Genomic DNA, 21,598 nt, shown 5'->3' on the forward strand with positions numbered 1-21,598 from the left:
TTTAGGGAAAGCTCTTTTGTGTCTGACCTAGCAGTTATTTCCCACAGTCTCACCCTTTACACAGTGGCTGTGGACCAAATATTTATGGAGGCACTGAGGGGCAGCTAATCGCAGAGGAAAACCCCAGAAGAGAGAACATCTGGCATCCAAGACAGTCATGATTAGTGAAGGGTTTACCTTATTGCATGTAATAAAATATAGAAAGATGTTTAATTAACATGAATGATACCTACGTTCTTTTGTATGTTATATTGGTGTGCTGAGTATTGTAATATTTTAATAGAAAAAGGCACAGGCAATATGTTCTGATAACACGATAACTTTCCCTTTTTACTGATTCCATATGTGCTCAATGTTTCTCTCTTATAATGATATAATTGTGTTCATGTGAAGGATACTTTTGTATCTCTTGGATAGTAGGATTTAGGGCTGCAAGGGACTTTACAGGTGATCATCTAGTCCAGTTCCCTCATTTTATGTATGAGGAAACTGAGGTCGTATCCCAAGGTCATATGTGTAGCTAGTAGAGGAGCCAGGATTTGACTCCATATTCTTCAGTTTCAAATCCAGAGCTCTTGCCTCTAAAACATGTTGCTTCTGTGGAGTGTGCTTGTGTTTTGGAAAGAAGTTAGTAATTCAAAGTAACAGACACATTGAAAGGGTTTATGATCTTTCTTTAGTATTTTCATTGGCCAGAAAAATTTTCACTTTTTTTTTTTGGGGGGGGGAAGGAGGGCAATGAGGGTTAAGTGATTTGTCCAGGGTTACACAGTTAATAAGTGTCAAGTGTCTAAGGCAGGATTTGAACTCAGATCCTCCTGAATCCAGGGCCAGTGCCTTATCCACTGCACCACCTAGCTGCCCCAAAGTTTTCACTTTTCTTTTCTTTTTCTTTTTTTTAAGTTTTCACTTTTTAAATCTACCAAGATCAAGTATCCAGTAATAGTAACTCATACTCAGTACATAGAATTTTTTAGGTTTACAAAATGATTTTGTTAGTACATTTTTTTTGTTTGGTAGTATAAGTATTATCACCCTTTTTTTACAGATATAGTTAGGTTTAAGTACTATAAAAGCGTTGTCTGGAGTGACGAGGCTAATTAGTGGTAGAATCAGGATATAAGCCAAGGTAGACTTGGCTCCAAGTCTTTTGTCCTTTCCTTGAAATATTGAAGTAACTCCTGAAAACAGGAACCTAGACCCATATATCAGGGGTCACATATCTGCTGAGTCAGTATATAGGACTGTCCTGTTCCCAGAGGAGAAAGAGAAACTGAGAGACCTAGAAATGGCCAGGGAAGCATGGGGCAGGTGGTGGTGGAAATAAATTGGGGAATGAGCAAAAAGGGATGAAGAAGAGAAGTAATTATTTTTGGATTTGGATTTTTACCAGGAAATATGCTTTTGGGGAGAAAAAAAAGTGCTACTTGTTTTTGTTTGTCTCTGGATGCATCTTTCTCTGTCTCTGCCTTTATGTGCTTACCTGTGACTGTCTCTGTGTGTATCTTTCTGTATCTGTTTGTGCCTTTTTCTGGGTTTGTCTCCATATGTCTCTTTGTCTTGGTGTCTATCATATGTGTGTGTAATTTTTTATGGCAATGAATATTAACTACCCCATACTCCCAATTCATCAGTATTCCCTCTTTGCCCAATGCCTTACAATCTGATTTCTACCCTGTCATTCTACCAAAAAAAATTGCTCTTTCAGAGGTCACCAATGACCTCTTGCTTGCCATATCCTATAGTTTTTTTTTTAAAGTCCTATTTCTCCTTGATGTCACTGTAGATTTGGGCAATGTTGACCACCACTTCCCTTGACTCAGAGACACCACACTTTCTCTGATTATGCTCCTTACCTTTATGATTTAAAACTCTTCGTCTAGTCTTTCATGATAAATTTGAGTTCTTTTTAACTCTCCTTCCCCTCATACTAATCATTTGTTGATTCCATTGCTGCAATATCTCTAGCCTCTGTTCCTTCGTCATTCCCACTGCTGTCACCCAAGTATAGGTTCTTATTATCACCTGCCTGGACAACTGTGATAGCGCCCTCACAAGTGTCTCCACCTTGACTAGCTTTGTTTTCCAATCTATCCAGACTTAGTTACCTTCTGTATGTTGTTATCATTATTGTCCGTTTCGCTTTAGTTGTGTCTGACCCTTCATGACCCCATCTGGGTGTTGTTTTTTTGGCAGAGATATTGGAGTGGCTTGCCATTTCCTTCTCCAACTCATTTTACAAATGAGGAAATGGAGGCACACAGGGCGAAGTAACTTCCCCAGGATCACACAACTCTGTTCAAAAATCTGTGATGGCTCCTTATTGCCTGAGGAATACTGTTTCAACACCTCATGAGGCATATAGGACTTCTTACCATCCATCTATACTTTCCCAGCTTTGTCTTTATCTTAGCACAGTGTCTGGCACATTGTTGTTCTTGTTGTTTAGTCATTTTTCGATGTGTTTGACTCTTTATGACCCAATTTGCAGTTGTTTTTGTTGTTGTTGTTGTTGTTGTTGTTTTGGCAAAAATACTGGAGCAGTTTGCCATTCCCTTCTCTAGATCATTTTACAGATGAGGAAACTGAGGCAGATAGGGTTAATTGACTTGTCCAGGGTCACACAGCTAATAAGTGTCTAAGGCCAGATTTGAACTGAGGAAGAGGAGTCCTTTTGCTTCTAGGTGCAGTGCTCTAACCACTGCACCACCTCCCTGCCCTTCCTGGCACATTGTTAGAGGTTAGTAAATGCTTGTTTCCTTTCCTTCCTGCTTTTATCTCCTATCACTCCTCTAGTTTATAGATTTGATGCTCCAGCCACATTGAATCTTGAGCATACTTTCTCTCCACTCTTCCACCTCTATGTTTTTGCTTACAGTATGACTGAAATGCCCACCCTTTGCTTTTTGTGGGTTCTGTTCCCACCTACCCTTTATAACTCAGTTGAAATTCTTCCTCTTCCATGGGGTGTTCCTTAATTTCTCCCCTTTGCAGTGACATTTCCCTTTGTCACTTCATTTTGAGTCAAGGAGATTCATCTCCCTGACTTCAAATCCTGAGTTCATATCTGGCCTCAGACACTAGCTCTTTGCCTCTGGGCAAGTCACTTAACCCTGTTTGCCTCAGTTTCCTCATCTGTAAAAAGAGCACGAGAAGGAAATGGCAAACTATTCCTGTATCTTTGCCAAGAAAATCCCAAATGGGATCACAAAAAGTAAACACATCTGAAAAACAATTGAACAGCAACATCCACTTATCTCTAAATTCAAGGCTCTTTCCATAAGTCAATGTTAAATATGTAAAAACACATACAGTTAGTTCAGGGGGGAGGGAATGTTGTGTCTGAAGTTAGAAGATTTGCTTTCAAATCCCACTTATGATCCTTATTGCTTGGGTGGCCTTGGGCAAGACATTTAATCTTCTTGGGCCTCAGTTTCCTCATATATAAAATGATGTGTTGAGTCAGTTAATAAATATTTATTAAAAACCTACTATGTGTCAGGCACTGTACTAAACTCTGGAGATACAAAAAAGGAGCTAAAACACAGTCATTTGGAGGCAGCTAGGTGGTGCAGTGGGAAAAGTACCAGCCCTGGATTCAGGAGGATCTGAGTTCGAATCTGGCCTCAGACACTTGACACTTACTGGCTGTGTGACCTTGGGCAAGTCACTTAACCCTCGTTGCTCCCCGCCAAAAATTGATAACTGTATTTCAATATGGTTCCTTTCATAATCCTCCATATTTTATTTTATGAATTTAAAATATTAAAAACAAAACAAAAAACAAACAAAAACCACTGTCTCTTCCCTCAAGGGTTAAATGAGATGGCCTCTTAAGTCATTTCCAGATCCATCTAAACATACGGATTCTTGCTTTTCCATACTTTTGCTTACAATGCCAATCCTTCATACTATACTGCAATAGACAAGTGCTAACCAATCCTGAAGGTAGGAAAGTGTGAGGTGGATATTAAGATGAGAAGAGAGGGACTCCATGGTGACAGAGGATCATACGGCTTATTTTCATGGAGAATTTATCCTAAATAGATTAGTGAAAAAGGAGAAGGATAATGTTTGGAGAAAGGGAAAGGATAAGGGCATTTTAAGTCAGAAGATGCTTTGCAGTATAAAAGATGGTAGTTGTGTGGGAGGAGTTTGGGGAGGTAAAACATTGGAAGGATATAGATAAAGAAATATATAGGGAAGATTGGAATGACTGCAAATGGATTTGCTGGGCACATCCAAAATTGTAGCTGGTGACTGTAGTTACTTAGAAGAACAAAATTAACCAGCTTGACTTTGATCTCTTCTCCTTCTCCTCCTCCTCCTTGCTGTTCTTCCCCTCCTCCTTTTGAGGTACCAATTTAGGGGAACCGGCCAACATGTGTGCAACAGAAAGGAGAAAGAAAAGCTAGGGGTCTGGAAAAAATTCACAGACGGCATAATTAGCCCCTGAATAATTGAAAGTTCACTGCATTTGGAGCAAGCAATTCGATTGTAAATGGTTACTTTAGCTCTTTGTGGGCAGACTTGGAGACTGGGGAGTTGATGGAAGGGACCCTGAATGTGATACGCAGCTAATGAAATGCTTTCCACTTAGAATAATGGAAAACAGAGTTATCAGGTTTCTAATAGGCACTGGGACCCTTCCATGATCACTTCATTCTATTCTGGGCCAAGATTTTTGTACAGCCCTTGGGAGATTGTGTTTCCTTTATCTTCAATAGGCAGAGAGGAATAATGGGAAAATGAGACTTGGAGTCAGACATGGGTTTGAGTTCCAGCTCTTCCAGTTTTGACATGACCTTGGCCAAATCTCTAGGCCCCAGTCTCCTCATCTGTAAGATGGAGGTGGCATCCTCTTGATCTGGTTAGACACACCGGAACTGTTCTACTTATAGGCAGAGTGGACAGTTGCCAATACAATGTGATTTAAGGCATGTTGAAAGGATCCCTTCAACTTCCCACCTGCTAAAATGTCCACTTGACCTGCCATATGACTAAAATACCCATCACTAGAGTCAGTCTTTTCAGTCAAGGTTATTGTCTTTATTAGGCCTCCCTTAAAACGACAATACTACCTGGAAGCCCAAAGACAGGACAATCTAGTTAGTAGTGGAGAAATTCTAGTCAAGCCCTTGAGAGGAATCACTTTGGGAAGAGGGAGAGTTTCTCTTTTTCTCTTCCACCACTACCTCATGCAACAGCATGAGTTGGGGAGTACCTAAAGTACCATCAGGGAATACATTGGTAGTAGACTACACCAGAGCCCATGGCTGAGTCCATTATAACTAGTAGCAGGTGCTGTCAGAACAGTTGTGACCAAGGACAGAGGAAGCATCTGCAATTGAATATGGAGAAACAATCCCATCAGCAGCCACAGGCAATAGCTGGGGCTATTGAAGTAGTAGTAGCTGATGACAAAAGAAGAGCCTTCTTACAGATGTAGAAATGGTTCCCCTGCAAGATGGTGGCAGACTCAGTTATTGTGACCCCTTAGATATAGAAGACACTGATTCTCAGAGCCAGGCTAAGAGCTATCCCTGAGGGAAAGCTCAAAGGACCCAACTATATCCTCTGCTGTTTAGTTCTTCCTCAGTCATTCTGGGCAGCTAATGAGTACAGTGGATAGAATGCAGGACCAGGAGTCAAGAAGACTTGTCTTCCTGAGTTTGAATCTGACCTCATACCCTCCCTGTGTGACCCTGGGCAAGTAATTTGTTTGCCTCAGTTTCCCCATCTGTAAAATGAGCTGGAGAAGGAAATGGCAAACCACTCCAGTATCTTTGCCAAGGAAATCCCAAACGAGGTCAAAAAGAGTCAGAAAAGACTGAAAAAAAATGACTGAACAACAATAACCACTGTCATTCTGACTCAAAACAGCACAGCCCACCTTTATCACTGTGGCTTTGCTTCCTTATCCTGCACTAAATCCCTTTGACAGTCAGGGTCCTGTAATCTCTGATTGGCGTGCCCAAAGAGAATAGGAAACCACTGAGAAAGACGCAGCTGTTGTTCACCTTGTGATGCAACTGCATCACTGCCAAGCCTCTGGTGTTCTTCGAACCCAAGTATTAAGGCTGCTCTGCCATTCAATCCAATCCAATTAACATTTATTAATCACTTGTTATGTGGCAGGCACTGTGCAAAGCTCTGGGGATACAAATAATAAGAAGATAGTTCCTGCCTTCCAGGAACTTACAGTATAATAGGGGAGGAGAAAAGACAACACACAAAAGGAGGCAGGAAACGGAGAGCCTATGACCAGGGGGAGGCATCTCAGGGTCATCTTAATCCAAGGAGTTGAAACCAGACAGCAGCAGATGCAGAGCAGAATAAGCCAAAGAATCTAGTTTCTACCCTTAGGAAGGAAGGCATTGGGAGGAGTTTGGTATGCCGCCCTCCAGCCCTCCAGTGCTATGGGGAGGGGAGGCTTATTTAAAGTTACCTGCATGGGGATGAGATTAGAGGTGATAAATTTAGCCAGAAAAGAGCATCTTGTTCAGAGGAGTTGAACTCAGGCAGGGCAACAGGTACAGAGAGGAGTAACAATGTCTGAAGCACACACGTAAGAGAACACAAATATGCTGGGAAAGCTACGCAGGAACAGCAAACTTGTGCCACTGTGCTACTTTGCCACGTCACAAATCCTCTCTTTTTTTCCTCTAGTAATATCACATTTTAAAATAGCAGTTTGATAGGTCTGTTGATGGAACAGTTTTTCAAAATTTTTATTTTATTTTAAAAACTTCATTAAAAAAAGGCTGAGCACCCCCCCACCCCCATGGGACAGAGGATGGCACAGCCTTTGGGGCTGCTAATGCCTCTGTGGGCTCCATAGCTTGTGGAACGAAGCAATAATGAAATGCTTGGAATCACAGTGAAAAAAATAAGATGGAAATGACAAGGAACAGCAGAACAGAGGAAAAGATTGTTTTCTTTGATGGGCTGTTACCATCCTAGGGTGATGTACCTGCTGTTTGTTAAACCCTATACTAAACATTAAGTATCGCTGTATTTGCTTGAGCTACTGATTTTGATAAACTGAGAGCAGGGGAATTATATATCATAGCCCTTCTATACATCATCTTTTCTAAAAGAAAGATAAGACATGCAGTTGATGCTTAATAAATGATTATTGATTGTTTGATATAGGGTTGTCAGACCCATTCGGGCCTGGTGGATAGGGTAAACCTTAGCGGAATTAGTTTAGGTCAAAAGGCATTGGGGGGAAAACAGGGAATTGATTTGGTTTACTCTCCCTCTGATAATTCTTTTGAGGAAAGTTGGCAAGGTTAGAAAGAACCTTTAGGAATAGAATCACATGATGCATAGATACCCAACAGGAGACATTGCTACTGGGGGAAGTTTGGTTATTAAACAGGTTAATGAATTCATAGGAGGAAAGCAGGAGGTAGAAAGAAATTATTAATTTCAACCCTTTGGGGGGCATTTAGTCCCTTTGTCTTTCTCCTGCTTTTGCTTTTAGGCTCTAGCTGATCCATCATTATCTCTCCCCCAAATGTCTCCCTCTTAGTCTATTTTTGTAAAATTAATTAACTTAAACACAAAAAAGAGCATTTCTATGTGCATAGCAGAATACAAAATGATTCTTCTATAAGAAAACAAGAATCTCCATTTCAAACTACTTGCTTAAAATAATTATATAAGAAAATCTATGTTACTTTCATATATATATATATATATATATATATATATATATATATATATGACATATGCTTTTTTATTTTTGTTTCTTTGGTGGGGCAATGAGGGTTAATTGACTTGCCCAGGGTCATACAGCTAGTAAAGTTTCAAGTGTCTGAGGCTGGATTTGAACTAAGGTCCTCCTGAATCTAGGGTGGTGCTTTAACCACTGTGCCACTTAGCTGCCCCCATATGTTACTTTCAAAACTATCCTGCTTGTCTTTGCTTCCTTCTGTTCTTTTTTGTCTCCCCTTTCTTCTATCACTATTACTAAAGCAGTGTTTAATACGAACAGGTAATAAACAGTTTTATCTTTCATGTCTAAGGTGATATGTATGTGGTGATCAGGGATCTGTTGGAGGTCCAGAAAATTCATGTAGGATAGATACCAGGGGCATTATGCAAAAGGATTAATCATAGGGCGGTGGGCATGACTGGAGTAATAACCAATATTAATACAGATCATGGGATTACAGGTGTTAGAGCTAAGAGGCCATCAGTTCTAAACCCCGCATTTTACAGATGAGGAAAGTGAGGCAAAGCGAGAGCTATGAGGTTTACGATGTCCTTTACATGTAACATCTCATTCAATCGTTACAACAACCCTGTGAGGTAATTTCTTTCAGGTCTTGTTATCTCCACTCTGTAGATGAGCAAATGGAAACTTCAAAGGGATTAAATGACTTGCCTGACATTACACATCCAATGTCTTTGAGAGGATTTAAAGCTGGGTCTTCCTGTCTTTTAGGTCCAGCATCCATCCATCATGCCATGTTGCTCCTCAGATTGGAAACCACGAATACACTTCCAACATGGAGAGGAAGCCAAGAATCTATCCCTAGTTATTATTATGAGGCTTAGACTCTCTCACCACCACAGATAAGAGACCAGAGATTTATACCTAGCATAGGCAGAATGCTGGTTATCTATCCGGAGTATAGTCAGGAAGCCACGGATTGATGCTGGATGTGGCGCGAAGGCTAGAGATCCATCTTAACAGGTAGTAAGGTCAGCCTTGTAGAGGGCCAGGAGAGCTTTTATAGGTTAAATCTATCTGGATGCAGTAAGCAGGGTGCTAGTTGTTTAAACTCCATTTATTAATTGCCTACTCTATGCCAACCACTGTGCTATATGCTAGGGGTGCAAGAATGTAAACAAGGAATTGGATTTAGAATGCTCAGATGACCAATTTTGGCATTTCTGCTCATAAGACAAAGCCTTGACTTTCTGTAGCACTACAGTGTGCAAAGTACTCATACAATCACCATCTCCTTTGTGAGGTAGGGAAGAGAGCCAGGATTGGATTCCCTTCTTACCGATGAAGGACCAGAAGCTCAGAAAAGTTAAGTGAGTAGCCCAATGCCACAGTCAGGACTAGAACCCAGGTTTCTTGACTTGTGGGTCAGTTCAAGTTCAATAAATGTTTATGGAGTGCCTGCTATGTACAAGATAGCATGTTTGGTGCTGGAGATACACAGTCAAAATCATATTGTCCCTGCTCTCAAGGTGCTTGTATTCTACTCAGGAGACACAACATGTGCACGTGTGATAGGAGGACAATTAAAGGTGGGGAAGAACAATAACATCTAGAGAAACAAAGGTTTCACTTCAACCCATGTTGAACCTTGAGAGATGATAAGAATTCCGAGAGGCAGGAATGAGGAAGGAATTCATTCTGAGACAAGCACAAGGAATGGCTTATGTGAATGCTCTCAGAGAGGAGATTAGGAAAGAGTTGCATCTTATCCTCTAGGCAATGGGAAGTAGCTAAAGGTTTTGGAGCAGGAGGATGCCAGGGTCAGACCTCTGTGGCAGGAAGATTATTTTGGCTAAAGGATTGGACAGGGAAGAGACAGGAAGCAGAGAGACCAATTAGGAGGCTTTTTTCAGGAAAGAGACGATGAGCCCTTGAACTGGAGCGGTGGCCAAATGGGTGGAAGGAAGGGACTGCATATAAAAGATTTCGTGGAGACAAAAATGAACAAAACAAGTCCAGATCTCTTGTCATTATGCCATACTGGCTTTCATGAAAAAACTAATCCAACAGCTTGGCAAAGTAATCAGGGTATTAGTATTGTTCATTGTATTCAGACCACCATGTTCAGGTCTGCATGTTTCTGCCTGTTAATATTCTATTCAGGTTAGTTCAGACTCTCATTGCTTTTGGTGAAGGGCTATTGTTGGGAAATATTCTCACTTAACAAAATATTTGATTTTGTGTATATAAGAAAGACTCTTTTGTCTGAACATTATTTTGAAAAGTGAGTTACTAGCAGAATATACTAGTAATAATAATAATGAATATTAATAATAATAGCAAAAAAGAATAGTTAACATTTATATAGTGCTTACTATGTGACAGGCACTGTGCTAAGCACTTCATAAAAGTTATCTCATTTGATTCTCTCGACAACCCTGGAAGGTAGGTGCTATTATTATCCTCATTTTAGAGATAAGGAAACTGAGGCACACAGAGGTTAAATGACTTCCCTATGATCACACAACTAGTGTCTGAGGCCAGTTTTGAACTCATGTCTTCATGACTATAGACTCTATCTGCTGTCTACCTACCTGCCCTTAAATGTTAACCTACTCTCCAGGAAAAAAAGAAAAGCATGACATAATTTAAAGTTTAATCTACATTATTCATGTGGTTTTTTTCCTTTTTGTTCTGATTTTTCTCTTGCAACGTGACTAATGTGGAAATATGTTTAACATGATTGCACTGTATAACCTATTTCATATAGCTTGCTGTCCTGGGGAGGAGGGAGGGAAGGATGAGAGGGAGAAAAACTTGGAACTCAAAATCTTACAAAAATAAATGTTGAAAACTATCTTCATATTTCCATCATAAGTCTTGGAATTCATTTAAGTCTTTCCAAGTTTTTCTGAAATCCATCTGGGACAGCTAGGTGGCTCAGTGGATAGAGCACTGACCCTGAAGTTGGGAGAACCTGAGTTCAAATCTCACCTCAGATCTCACTGGCTGTGGGACCCCATGACACTTAACCCCAATTGCCTTAAACATCTGGGGCCATCTCTGCCCTAGAGGAGAGAATAAGGTTGGTGACCTTGCACATCCCTTCCTCACTTAAATCCAATTCACTGCAAGTCATGACATCACCCAGATGTCATGGCCCACGTCGGGAAAGACAGACCACCAACAACAATCTACATTATTAACATTTTCCCAATTACTTTCTTTAAGTCCAGGGAAAAAGTCAACAAAACAATAAGTCAAGCCCTGATTTGTAGAGTTTGTGGATTTCCAAGGTACAAATACTGACACTGAAAACTTAACAATTTGTTCTCCTGAGTCTGAATGAGTTGGCACCAGCACACCCTCAGTCTTGGGGCTTATCTTCTTCATCTTTATATAATGCCTAACATGTTATAAGCACTATGCTCCTCAATTTTTAGCACTGAAAGTGCCCTGTATTGGGAGTCAGAGGACGTGGATTCTAATTCTAACTCTGCCATTTAGGAACTTCTGTGGCTCTCCGTTTCCTCATCTGTCATAAGAGGAATATGTACATAAGGTTATTTTCAGGTCTAAATCTCACCTTCCTGGCCAACTACTCTGGGAATTCTTAGGTAAATGATTGATAGGGCATTGGACTGGCAGAATCCCACTTAATAAAACCGATGCGACTTTATTTCAGTCAGTTAGGAATATTGCAAAAGAGAACAAGCGCTAGAAGGAAGAAAATAAGCATTTATTAAGATGCATACTATGTGCTGGGCACTGTGCTAAGTGCTTTACAAATATTATCTTTTTATCTTCACAATAATCTGGGGAAAAGGGTACTTATAATCCCCATTTCACAGTTGAGGAACCTGAGGTAGACAGAGGTTAAGTGACTTGCCTTGGGGTTACAGCTAGTGTCTGAGGTTGGATTTGAACTGATGTCTTCCTTACTCCTGTCCCAGTACTCTATCCACTGAGCCACCTAGTTGCCAAAGATAGAAGGATGTTTAATTTTTATCTAGTCCAACCCTCTCATTTCACAGATAAGTAAATTGAGGCCCAGAGAAGTTAAACCACTCCTTCCAAGGCCAAACAGCTGTTCAAGGTCATACAGTTAATGGAGGTAGAGCCTGATCCCTCCAATTCTCTGATTTCCAAATCTAGCACTCTTTTCATTACACAGTGTCTCAGGAGCACCGGCAAGCACATGCATTTTCAGGAAATATCATTATAAACATTGACATCTCTCAAAAAAGAAGTCTTCTATAATTGCATAATTAATTCTTAACAATAAACCTGGGGCAGCTAGGTGGCGCAGTGTTTAAAGCACTGGCCCTGGATTCAGCGGTACCTGAGTTCAAATCTGACCTCAGACATTTGACACATACTAGCTGTGTGACCCTGGGCAAGTCACTTAACCCCCATTGCCCCACAAAAAAACCCCAAACAAACAAAAAGCAACCAAACAAAAACAAAAAAAAAAAACAATAAACCTACAGATTTAGACCCAGAGCCTTCATATGCAGAGGATGAAATTAGATTGGAAACCAGTACCCTTCCTAGAATCCCACTGGGTTGGTGTATTTGCTACAAGGTCATATGACCTTTCATCTCTATTCCTGATTAGCCCAAGAGACAGAAAAGCTACAGCTGAGCCTAGGCTAGAACCAGAGGCTGAGAGAAAGAGGGAAGCAAAGACCTCCTCTCCCTGATCCGGACACCAGACATCACTGTACCTGCTAATGGGAAGTGAGTGTCAGAGATAAAAGGAATATGGCATGCAGTCAGAGGGGAAAGGAATGATGCAACTTCTGACCTGGTGAGAGAGAGAGACACAAAGACAGCAAGCAAATATTCTTTTTGCCTTCCCTTTATCTTTTTCACTAAAACCCATCTAATTGGATGTACTGGGGTGGGTGGTCAAAAAGTCTCGAAGGGATCTGATGTTTTAATAACTTTTTGAAAATTGTTTTTTCTTTATTTTTTGACATTTACATGATTTGATTCTTCACATGTAATGTGAATTAATTTCCTATATATAGTGTTTATGCTGCTATGGTATTATAGATTAAAAACAAAAAATAAAGGAGTTATTAAATATCTGTAACTTTTGGCGCACCCTGTACAATTACAGTCTTTCTTCATAGTTTAGGTGTTGGGTTTTTTTTTTTTTTAACGCTTTTTGTGTCATTGAACCTCTTGGCAGTCAGGTGAAGCCTATGGACTCCTCAGAATTAAACTTGTTGCCTATATTCATAATTAAAGGAAAAGCTGAATTTTAAAGTTTAGTGAAAATAAAGATGTGGATTTTTTTTTCTCATCCACGTTCACAACCCTCTGAAATCTATCCGTAGACCTCTTGGAGGTCCAGAGACCACCAATGATTAAGAACTGTGCCCTAGAACCTTTATAGACTGACCTCGGATTCCTCTGAAGAATAAAGGCAAAAACATGCTTTCTGCCTTCAAAGGTCTATGCCTTGTTTGATGGTTATTGTTAGTACTGCCCCTTTTAAATGTCCAGTCAGGTGCCCTGTTAAAAATAAAATTTTGCCTCTAATTCTGTGACATGGTCCCCTTTCCCATGCTCTTTGGTCTTCTTGGAGCTACAGAGGGAGAATTCTTTGTTATACCTTTTTTCATTACAAACAGCAAATCTGACCACAGAGCTTCAATGGCCTGGCTGAGTTCAGAAGGGCCCAGCAGACTAGGTTTATGACCTACATATTGAGTCAGGGGCTCCCACATATTGTCACTATAAAAACCTGAAGATTTGGGGAGACAGTTTAAGTCAAACTGTCAACTCCCTAAAACACTTGCCTCTGATCTATAATTACCCTCATGGCTTGAATCTGTCACTTCAATGTCAACCCCATTGGATTCTACCATTCTCAAGAAATCCTGGCCCTGACCTACTCTAGTCTTTTGGTTTATACTCACTTGGATCCTAATTTGATCTTTGCTTCCCAAGATGGTTATGACACCACCAAGTACTGGTACTTGTTCTAATTCCCAGTGGCCATTAGTCCTCTCTCAGGTGAGATATAATTGTAATGCAGTATCATTCAACAATGTTAATATTTCTAAGTTAGCTAAGCAGGCAGGTTCCTGACAAACCCAATGTCTTTTACAAAGTAGGTATTCAATCTTTTTTTTTTTTTTTAGTGAGGCAATTGGGGTTAAGTGACTTGCCCAGGGTCACACAGCTAGTAAGTGTTAAGTGTCTGAGGCCGGATCTGAACTCAGGTCCTCCTGACTCCAGGGCTGGTGCTCTATCCACTGCGTCACCTAGCTGCCCCTGGTATTCAATCTTGATGAATGAACAAATCAACGAATGAGTGAACGAATGACTTGCTGTATTGGGTACTTCATTTTTGTGGTTTTTTTTTTCTCTTAATGACAAATGTTCTTCTCTTTTAAGTGATTAGAATATAGAAAAAGAATTGGAAAAAATAATTGAAGAGAATATTTAGAGAAAGATGTGGGCATTAGCATGTCATATCTTCAGAAATGTTATTTAGCTTCTTTTCTTTGGTATAATTCCAAAAGACTAAATCCATTTCTCTGCTACTAATTCCGAGCCAAAGAGTAGAGCTTATCTAAAGATGAGCTGTTTGGTATGGTTTGTTCTATTGTGATACAGATACTTTGCTTTATATAATAAATGGTAAGCCAAATCACATTTCCCCATTGCCTTTCATTGTAATTTTAGATATGCTGTTTTATCACCTCTGATTGCTTTTCAGTTGGCAGTGAATTCAAACACTTTAATTTCTGTGCCCTGGCATCTTCTCCATAAAGTAGTTACTGATTTGTGAACAAATACTTTGGCACAAAAGGGGAGCTCAGTATTCAGTGAATTTTGTATAAAATCTTCTTTTGTACCCTGAATAACCACTCTGACTTACTGATACTGAAAGGTCAGATTTTTGTCCAGTATGTTGTTTTTAAGTGGAACACATCTCTTTTTGAGATCAGAGCTCTTCTTTGTGACTATGACCAAGTCACTTAATTCCTCTGACAGTCTGTTTCCTTATTTTTGAAATAATGATCATATGATTAATTTTATGGACCTTAGAAGTCATCTAATCTAACCCTTTCATTTTATAGATGAGGAAAAGAATAATACATTCCCTATTTAATATATAGAAATAGGATTAAATATAATAAAGTTGATAAAGCAATATATAAAAGAACAATCCCCATTTTGGGGGATCAGACCTTTGATTTAATTGAGAGAGAACAGCAGTGTTCAAACCTTTTGGTCAAAGGACCCCTTTACACTTTTAGAAATTATTGAAGAGGGGGCAGCTAGGTGGCACAGTGGATAAAACACTGGCCCTGGATTCAGGAGGACCTGAGTTCAAATCCGGCCTCAGACACTTGACACTTACTAGCTGTGTGACCCTGAGCAAGTCACTTAACCCTCATTGCCCCACCAAAAAAAAAATTATTGAAGACCCCAAAGAGCTTTTGTTTACTTGGCTATATCTGTAAATACCTATCATATTTGAAATTAAAACATCTTTACATTACTTCAGGAGTCCCTAGGCCTCATTTTAAGAACCACTGATAGCAAGAAGCCTCAATGGATGAGAAATTTTTCTTTCCATTTCCTTCCAAGTTCAGCAACACCTGCCTGGCAATTTAGAGTTTTCGAGTTGCCTAAATCATAATATAAATATAAATTATTATTACTATTTAAATGAATAATAACAATGTTAGAGGATAACTCTTCTGCTATGCATGAGTACATATTTGCATCAGACTTCTCAGACTCTGATCAGATCAGAGCCACAGGCTCACCAAATTGTTGGAGTCCTAAGGAACCTTAATAGAATATAGATGTTTAACATGAATTGTACATATATAACCAATAGCAGATTGGTTGCTGTTTTGGGAAATGGGGGAGGGAAGGGATGGAGGGGGAAAATTTGAAACTCAAAATCTTTAAAAAAATGAATGTTGAAAACTATCTTTACATGTAACTGGAAAGAAATAAAATACTAATAGAACATAGAGGTCATTATGTAGTAGTAAAAAGATCACAGTATTTGGGATCAGAAGACCTGGTTTTGGATTTTGACTCTGCCCCTTATCTAGGTGAACTTTAGCAAGTCGCTTAACATTTGGAGGCCTCAGTTTCACACAGCTGCGGGTACCTTAAATTCTTCAGGAGAATCACCTATGTCAAAGGAACAGGATATGATGAGAGGAAAGGAGATCCTTATCTTATCAATATTTTGCTTTCTCTTCTTTTCAGAGGTATAAGTGGTACATAAGCAATTATCACATTTACTAAGCTAGTTTCTTCCAGTGGGAGAAGTATGCGAGGAGTTCTTTGGGCACTTTGGGAGTTTCATTAATTGTTACGGGGAACTAGAGCCCCATTTAGCAACTGGTGCAAAATAATTAATGCCTCTTACCCAAGTACAGTAGAAATAGCTTGCCCAATGGGGCAAATCTGCGTGGCTCATTGAGTACCAACAGTGTGTTCAATAGTGAGCCTTACCTCATCTCTTGTGAGGCAGTATAGCGGAGGGCATTTAACATTGGTCTTGGATTCAGGAAGACACAGTTTCATAATACTACCAGAAAACATTTAATTGAAGGTTCTGCTTCCTTCTCTGTAAAATGGAGATAATAAACCTGCTATACCTTATAGAGTTGTTAATAAGACTCAATATATAAATAAAACGTAACAAATAAGTCAATAATCAACAAATAAATCAGTTGTTAATAAAATTCATCAAGAGTTTTGTTAACCATAAAGTGCCACCTGTGTGTGATTATCAGGCTCATAGAATTATAGAAGGGACTTTAGAGGTCACCTAGCACCACCCTCTTTTTTAAAAAATAGATAAGGAAACAGACCTAGAGAAGTTAAGAACTGATCTGCCTATAATCACACAGCAGCTATTATCATTGTCATCATTGTATCTCATTCTTCTAATCATTTTTATGGAGATGAGATAGAAGTAGTCTTGGGACAAATCACTATCCTATTAATCTTTTATATTCTATATTTTGTGGGCTATTGTATAAGTAGATAAAATGATATGTTCCTCCCCTGGCCCTGGTAAACTCAGAACCTAGGTACTGAATGACTTGAATGAGATTAGATCTATCAACTCTTCTCTTTTGGGTAAGAGAGAGGACTACTAAGCCTTACTGTCTTTCCTTTCACTGCTTCTAAGGTCTTACTATGTGCTCTTTCTCTACTTTCTCCAGACTCCTACCACAGTCATCGGAACTAATTATGTAACTTAATGACCCCTGGACCTTGTCGTCCATCCTGCTGTTGAACTCTTGAGACTTTGCCTTTAAATCTACCCTCTAACTAAAGTTTTTATGTGCTGTAACTTCTAGTTGAAGTTTGAGCTTCTGGAAGCAGAGACTGTCAAATTGTCTATTGGTATTTTTGGAATGAAGTACTTAATGAATGCTTTTTCATTCATTCATTCTCTAATTCACTCACTCATTCAAAAAATGTTGAGATGTAAATAATTTTCTGTAGGCTCACTGAGCATCCTTTGGACAATTTCGGTAGTAGAGAAGATGATAAGATATGTATGATGCGTACTTCATCCCTTTTCTATATGTGAAATTGATTTGTTACACTAGAACCATGTGTTTTGAAAAACTTTTCATTCCATAATTTAGAAATTATGGGTATTCAATGTGGTGACATCTATTAAACATTTTAATTTTTCGTGGATCAATTATATCTTGGTGTTTGTGTTCTATGATTATGGTCTAGTTCCAGTGAAATTTATGTTTTGAATTCTCAAGAGTGTTTTGATGTCTGTATTTAAAGCATGGGGAATATCATCCATTAGTTTATTAAAAATAGTGAACTTTGGGTTTATATTTCAAACCACCAAGTCAGGGTTTGCTCCGTATTTGGTAGGTACTAAATTTTTGCAACCTGCAGTTATGTGCTGCACAATTTCTACTGTTTTCTTGCTTAGGATAGGTTGACTGGTAACACCAAGCTCCTTACAGATAAGTTGTCTTTAATTTCTGGTGGTAATGACCCAGTCTTAAATTGTCACTATAGTCCCCTTTGTTTCTATAAATAAACCCACATTCAAGCCATTCAACTAATTGTTGAACTCATGTGGTTGTTGAGTTATATGGTTGAGGTCATTTTATTTGAGTTCATGTGGTTATTGCTTATGGTGGGGTTATTTTCTAATCCCACCCTTGAATCTTCATTTCATAGGCTTCATCTAAAGGTAAATCATTTTTTATTGCATTCCATCAATCTAATAATCTGTATCTATTATCAGCCTTCACTATTGCTCAGTGAGGTGATGTCTTTATGTTTCAAAATTATTTCTTTATTACATTGCTTATCGTGTCATCTGAGAATGTTTATCAGGCTTGTTCTTCTTTATAGCAAAGAAGTATTAGGTGCCTGAGGGAGATGAGGACTGAGTTTTGTTAATTTTGTGCTATATTTTGTTAGGATAGCTTCTAGATTTGTTGTTGTGTCTTTCATGAAGACTTTACCCAGGACTGGAGTTGGGTTGGGTTTTTTTCCCCTGGAACCTCTGTCCAGAAAGAATGGCAAAACTGGCCCCATAAATGTAAATATTCAGTCCCTGGTTTCAGTTCCAAAACAGTTGGATGGGGGGAAAGGGTAGAGTCAAAATTGTCCCCATTGTCCTGTTTGGGTGGCATTTTGAAGATTAATGCAAGGCCATACGTGAGACATTGTGAGTGCCTCTAAGGGAAGAGACTACGCAAATGAAAGGGGTAATAATAAAAAATATCCAGACACCTGAGCCCAGCATCACCTTCCCATGGCCTTCTCAGAAAGAGGGTAGCTGTTATTTAATAAAGCTCATGTTTTTAAGATGATTGCATGGGGGAGACTTGTGGAGAGGGTTTAGCTTTCAAGTGACCTTTCTGTTACTCTACAAACAGTGTCAGCAGGTTAATGGAATGCAGAGCGTGGGTACTGTGGTTGAGAAAAGGTTTTTGTGTCTTTATTAGTTTGTTGTGGGTTTATTCCTGCAAGACACTGAAGGCCTCACTCACATTGCATTGTCCACTTGAATTTGCCTGAATTGGGGCCAGAAGATTACTCTCTATATGGAGGGAACCTGGTAATCATTATTATGTCAAGGGTCAGTGAACTATGGATTGCAATATTTGGCAGAGTTATTGCCTATACTTCAAAGCCACAGGCAGGGTCTGATTATTTTATCTGCCTCCAGGCATGTGGAAGTGGGAGAAACCTCTTGTGCTCATCTAACTGTCCATTTTTTTCTTTATTAACCCATTGTAAGGCATTTAGACATCCTACCTACAAGGTCCTAAGACCTAATACCTGTGACTAACAAAACAAGTCATCCTCATTTCCTTTGGACTAGTTCTTTCCAGATATTTTCTTCTCTGTTAGTTCCTGTTTCATGATAGAGGTGGTAGGACTATCATCATCATCGCTTCTTGAGGATTTGAGAGTTAGGGAAGATCTTTGAGTCTGTGCTACATGAGGCTCAATTGAGAGAACTGAGAAAATGGGAATGTGGGGGAGTGAGGATATAGAATTATAGCTGCCTTTCAAGTATTTGAAGGGGGGGCAGCTAGGTGGCTCAGTAGATAAAGCACCAGCCCTGGATTGAGAAGGAACTGAATTCAAATCTGACCTCAGACACTTGACACTTACTAGCTGTGTGACCCTGGGCAAGTCACTTAACCCTCATTGCCCTGCAAAAAAACCAAACCAAACCAAAAAATAAACAAAATTTTTTTTAAAAAATCAAGTATTTGAAGGGTTGTCTTGTGAAGGAGGGATTAGACCCATCTTTCAATACCTGTTTTTTATGCTCAAAACATACCTCTCAAACTATGCTTTACCAGAAATGATGGCTACCTCACATGAATTCACAGGATCAGAGTCAGAAGGGGACCAAAACAAGAATCTCCTCATATCTGAAAGATGATGGATAAAAGATGATCTGGAAGATTCGATGACCAATTTTTGTTTGAAGATCATTAAGGAAGGGGATTCCCAAACTTCCTGGAGCCACCCGTTCTACTTTCGGATAGCTCCCTATTCTCTATTTCTATTGATAGGGAATTTGCTCAATATTAAGTTTAAATCTGTCTCTTGCTCCACTGATTGTCTCTGGATTTGCTCTCTAGGACCAAGGAGAAAAATCGAATCTTTTCTCTGTGAGGGCTCATTAAATACATGAAGATAATGATCAGATTCTACTTAAGTCTTCTCTAGGCTAACCATTAGAAGTTCTTTTCATTGATGCTCATGTGACATAAACTTATAGTCCTACAGAATTCTAGTTGCTTTTCTCTGGAGGCTCTCCAATGTATCATTGTTCTTTTTAAAATGCACCGCTCACAACTGAATACATTAGTGTGACCAGGGCAGAGTACATAGAGACTAGCACTCCCCATATTCTAAGTACTTTGCCTCTCTTAATAGAAATAAGGTTGCCATACCCTATGATGATTCATTGAGATTGCTGTCCCCTAAAACCCTCAGATCTTTTTCAGACAAACTACTGTCTGGCTCAAGTTCTACCATCTTGTCCTTGTGAAGATAATTTTTGACAACAATAACTAACATTTATTTAGCACTTACTACATATTGGGCACTATGCTAAGCACTTTGCAAGTATTTTCCCATTTGATCCTCACAATAACCCTGGTAGGTAAGTACTATTATTATCTCCATTACAGAGATGAGAAAACTGAGACAAACAGAGGCTAAATAACTTACTTAGGGTCATATAGCTAGACAGTATATGAAGCTGGGTTTGAACTCAGATTCTTTTGACTCCAGACCCAGGATTCTATTCAATTGTGCCAAATATATATCTATATATCTTCCTATCAAATTCCATCTCATAATATTTGGTTCCATATTCTAGTTTGTCAAGATCTTTTTGGACCTTTACTGTCATCCACATGTTAGTCATTTTGCCCACACCTACAGCATCGTCTATCTGTGAATTTAAGCATGACATGTATATGTTTATCGATATCATTGAAAAATATTGAACATCTTTGGGCCAAGCATAGATCCTTGGAATATTTCATTAATGACTCCCTCTGAAGATCTTATGAACTCATTAGTAACTACTCTTTGGTTCTAAGCATTCAACCAGTTATAGAAACACCTCACTGAATTCTTATCTTGCCCATATCTCTTTATCTTGACCACAAGAATTGTATAAGAGACTTGATAATATGCTTTGCTGAATTATAGGTAAACTATCTACAGAAATCTCTTGATCTATTAAACCTGTCAAAAAAAAAAAAAAAGAACTATCCTTATACTGGCATGACTTGTTATTCAAGAAGCCATGCATGATCTCAGTAATCATTGCTTCATTTTCCACATGTTCCTAAGTAATACTACATTCCTAATACTACATTCTAGAAATTAGCCACGGGGGCAGCTAGGTGGCACAGTGAATAAAACACTGGCCTGGATTCAGGAGGACCTGAGTTCAAATCCAACCTCAATGCACTTGACACTAGCTGTGTGACCCTGGGCAAGTCACTTAACCCTCATTACCCAACAACAACAATAACAGCAAAAGAAAGAAAGAAAAGAAATTAGCCAGTAATCATAGTCTACTTTGGCAGTCTATAGTTTATAAACTTTACTCTCTCCTTTTTTGAAAATCGGAAAAGCTCCTATCCACTCCTGTGGCACCTCTCCCTGACAATGGTTGAGTCTCTTATTTGCTGTTTTTTTCAGTATTCTGAGTTGTAGTTCATCTGAGCCTGGTGGTATGACCTCATAAAGGGCAGGTAAGTGCTTTTACCATCACTGTCTTCACCTTGGGTGTCAACTTCTTATTAGCCATTTTTGTTCCATCCTTTCCAGTCCAAAGATTATTGTCCTTGAGGACAAAAAAGCAAAAGCAAAACCAGAGTTGAGTGG

The sequence above is a fragment of the Dromiciops gliroides genome, chromosome 5, assembly GCF_019393635.1.
Source record: "Dromiciops gliroides isolate mDroGli1 chromosome 5, mDroGli1.pri, whole genome shotgun sequence".
NCBI classification, from domain to species: domain Eukaryota; kingdom Metazoa; phylum Chordata; class Mammalia; order Microbiotheria; family Microbiotheriidae; genus Dromiciops; species Dromiciops gliroides.